Below are 4,601 nucleotides of genomic sequence, written 5' to 3' on the forward strand. Positions count from 1 at the left end.
AAATATTATTTTTATTTTATGTGTATGCGTGTATTGCCTGCATGTAGATAAGTGCACCCATGTCATGCAATGCCCCCGGAGGTCAGCGGAGGCTGTCGGATCCCCTGGAACTGTTATGGACAGTTGTTAGCTGCCATGTGAATGCTGGGATTTGAACCTGGGTCTTCTGCAAGAACAACCAGTGTTCTTAACCACTAAGACATCTTTCTAACCCCTGAAATATATGTTTTTTGCTGGGTAACTCACACATAAAATACCAGCAACTGGGAGGCTGGAACAGGGTCAGCGGAGGCTGTCGGATCCCCTGGAACTGTTATGGACAGTTGTTAGCTGCCATGTGAATGCTGGGATTTGAACCTGGGTCTTCTGCAAGAACAACCAGTGTTCTTAACCACTAAGACATCTTTCTAACCCCTGAAATATATGTTTTTTGCTGGGTAACTCACACATAAAATACCAGCAACTGGGAGGCTGGAACAGGAGGATCTCCAGAAGTTTTGAGAGCAGCTTGGGCTGTAGAGTGAGACTTTGTCTTTAAAAGCCATATATTCATATATAATTATATTTATATCTGTACATATGTGTAATTTATTTATTATTTCTTAATTAATTTATATTTATGTGTGTGAGGTAAGAGGTCAACTTGCAGGATTTGAGTTTCTCCTTCCACTATGTGGGTCTTGGATCAAACTTAGATATATAGGTTTTGTGGCAGAATTTTTACTGCCCAAGCTGTCTTACTGTCCTTTATATATGAGACTTTTTTGGTCTTTTTTGAGACACGGTCTCCCGGTAGCCCCAGCTGTCCTGGAACTCACTATATAAACCAGCCTGGCCTGGAACTCACAGAGATCTGCCTGCCTCTGCCTCCCAAGTGCTGGAATTAAAGGTGTGCCATCATGCCCGGTTTATATGAGATTATTTTAAAGATGTATTTTTATTTTTTAAAATTATGTGTATGTGTGTGACTGTGTGTGGGTATGTGCATGTGAGTACAAGAGCCCAAGGCGGCTACAAGCATTGTATCTCCCTGGAGGTGGAGTTACAGGCTGTTGTCAGTCACCCAATGTGGGTGCTGGGAACCAAACTTGGGTCCTCTGTAAGAGAAATATGCAATCTTAACCACCAAGCCATCTTTCCAGCCCCTATATATAATTTTTAAAAATTATTTTTAAATTTATTTTTATTTTATGTTTATTATGTGTGTTGTGCCTGCATGTACGTAAGTACACCTGTGTTGTACAGTGCCCATGGAGGACAGAAGAGGGTGTTGGATCCCCTGGAACCGGAGTTAGGATGGTTATTAGCTGTGTGGGTGCTGGGATTCAAACCCAGGTCCTCTGTAAGAAGAACAACTAGTGCTCTTAACTGCTGAGCCATCTCTCCAGCTCCCATTTAAAAGAAAATTTTTCAGGGCCAGGCATGGTGGTGTATGCCTTTAATCCAGCATTTGGGAGGCAGAGGCAGGCAAAGCTCTGTGACTTCGAGGCCAGCGTGGCCTACAGAGCAAGTTTCAGGATAGCTGGGGCTACAGGGAGACCCTGTCTCAAAAAGACTGGAAAAAAAATTTTTATGACAGCCATTTCTTTCATTTTAGTGTGTGTATGTGCCATCCACACTTCCATGTATGATTTTTAACAGCTTAAAACAGAAATAATTCACTTATGAAAAAATACTATTGTGAGCCTGGCATGGTAGCACATGTCTGTCATCCCACATGCTTGGGAGGTTGAAGTGGGAGGATCATTTGATCCAGGGAGCTCGAGAACAGCCTGGGCAGCATAGTAAGACTGTCTTTAAAAACCAATGATGATGTGAATGTAGCCCATAGACTAGACTCCTTCTTCCAAGTTGTAGCTGAGGAAGCCAAAGGTATTAAATGTTGAGGCTAGCCCAAAGGGGAGGTAAAAGTAAAATTAGTACATTAGTTTTCCTAGTGATCAGATGCTTATAACACGTAGAGAATATATTTGACTAGCTTGGTGACATCAGTTCGATCCCTAGAACCCATATATAAACAGAAATGACTCTAAAAAGTTATTCTCTGACATCCACATGCCTGCCTTCTCCATCATTCAGACATACATACACACATATACACTACTAATAAATGAAATTAATAACAGTAAATACGCTGATTGGAGTTTGTAGCTTGGATGACTCAGGAGACCTCCCAACATTGCTCCAGGGCTGAACATACCCATCACCCTCTTACAGGCAGAGTTCAGTGACAGCAACAGCAGAGCGGGCCCAGACGCAGGATAAACACATTCTCTACAGCAGGCAATGTCAAGGGAGGGAGAGAGCTGGCCTATTCCAGTCCTCCAAACAAGCCCACCAATGGGAGAAACACTTTTAGACTGAGTGTGATGTCTCATGTGATCTTGGGAAGGGAGCAAAGTATGCCAGAAAGAGGCCTCATTGGTGATGGTCCCCTCCTCAAACACAAGACCAGAGGAGGGGAGGCTCCCCTGCCCCCTGACTTTAGTTCTCTTCACCCTGGCTCCCCTTGAAGGACTCAACACAGTGTAGAGTGCTGGGTGTATTGCTGCATTTTCACAAGTTTTGTGCTCTCAGTGCCAAACACTGCTTCTGTTGGAACTCCCTTCAGGACCAGTGTTCAGCAATGTCGATATCACCCAGTGACTGAAGTGGGTTAGGACAGTGCATGTAGATTAAATTAGCTCTGAGGCCCCCCCAATATTCAGGCTTGATTACCAGTGATTATGGAGAATACAGAGAAATAATTCTAAAATTTTATTACTTATAAATTAATAAAGTGCCATGATATTATAGTATCAGGATATTTTAATAATACAGGGCTGGGGGCATAGCTCAGTGGTAGTGTCCATACTTAGCATGCGTGAAGCTCTGGGTTTAATACCCAGCACCCACCACCACCGCCCAAAAGATAGCATTATACTTCAACGTCAGCAATATAGATTTGCCCCAAATGTAACATGAATCCCTTTCTAATACCAAATTATAAGGGGAATTTTAAATTGAAAGCTCTATAGGGCTGGGTTTACAGCTAAGTGGTAGGCCACTTACCTTGTATGTGTAAGACCCTAGGTTCCATCCCCAGTACTGCAAAACAAAACAAAATAAAACAAGCGAACTCAGCAGATAAAGAAAATTAAATCCTTCGGATCTCCCTTGTGTTGAGTAGTCTCACGCAGGGTCCCATCCGAGCTGCTCTCCCAGTTTCAGCCTGGACAGTTTTCTGGTAGATTGGATGTCATTCCTTCAGAACATCCAAGGTTGTAGAACTTCAACAAAATCTGTGTGTGTGCGTGCATGTGTGTGTGCATGTGTGTGTGTGTGTGTGCATGTGTGTGTGTGAGACATGCATGTGCATGAAGTTCAGAGGACAACTTTCAAGAGTCAGTTTTTTTCCATCCACTGTGGGTTCTGGGGATCGAATTCAGGTCATCAGGCTTTTGAGCAGGCACCTTTGCCCACCGAGCCGTCTCACTGACTCCAAGATCATGTAAGTTTATCCCAAGGACATTGTGAACTTCTTCTCTGTCTTTGAAAGAACTTTCAGATATTTAAGTGCTCAGTTTTCTAGTTTTCCCTATTTCCTCTCTTTTTTTCTTTCTGCAGTGCTGTCTGGTGTTGAATTCACTCTTTTTCAGGCTCATAACTTGCCCATTAGCTTCCTTTTTAAGCTTTAGGTTGAAATGCCTTTAGATGCATAACCCCTACCACACACATATGGGTAGCACTAATTGGACTCAGTAGGTTACTGAAAAAAAAGAGGACACAAAGTTGGGAGGGAGATGAAGGTGGGTGGGGAAGCTGGGGGTGGATATGATCAAAGCACATTGCACACATGTTGGAAATTTTCAAAGTATAATAAAAATATTACTAAAAATTTTTAAATTACAAAGACAATACCATGAGGTCCCATATACCCCTGTCACATTTGGACCAGTGGGACCATAGTACAATGTCAAAACCAAGACACTGGCACTTGTACAATGTGTGAACGTAGTTCTTTGCCACCTTTATTATGTGTACATTAATGTGACTACCACCCAGAACAAGACGGAGGGCTATTACGCTGCTCTCCTGCCACCACACTCAGCACTCCCATCCTCACTCCCATCCTGATGCCATGGAAACTGTTTGCTTGTTATCTTGATAGTCTTCTACTTTCAAGAATGCTGTAGGAGTGGCATGCTGTACTTTCCATGTAACCCCTGGAAGTAGCTTTTCTCTTTCAAGACAATCAACACTCTCAAGACCCATTAAAGTTGTTCACGCCCCAGCAGTTGAACTTTTGAATGTGTGAAATCATTTGAGTATGTTTTTCTTTTCACTCCTCAGCTAATCTTAGTTGTGTATTAGATCACTTACATTTAATGCAACTGTTACAAAGTTAGGGCTCAAGTCTGCTACTTTATTTAAAGTAGCCCCAACTGGCCTGGAACTCGCTATGTAGACCAGGCTAGCCTCGAATTCACAGAGATCTGTCTGCCTCTCCTCCCAAGTGCTGGGATTAAAGGCGTGCGCCACCACGCCCAGTATTGCTCCTTTTTTATGTATTTCCCTGTTTTCATTTTCTTGCTCTCCTTGATTATTTTTGAGTTCTATTC

Source organism: Nannospalax galili, unplaced genomic scaffold (genome assembly GCF_000622305.1).
Source record: "Nannospalax galili isolate Female #2095 unplaced genomic scaffold, S.galili_v1.0 scaffold592, whole genome shotgun sequence".
Lineage (NCBI taxonomy): Eukaryota > Metazoa > Chordata > Mammalia > Rodentia > Spalacidae > Nannospalax > Nannospalax galili.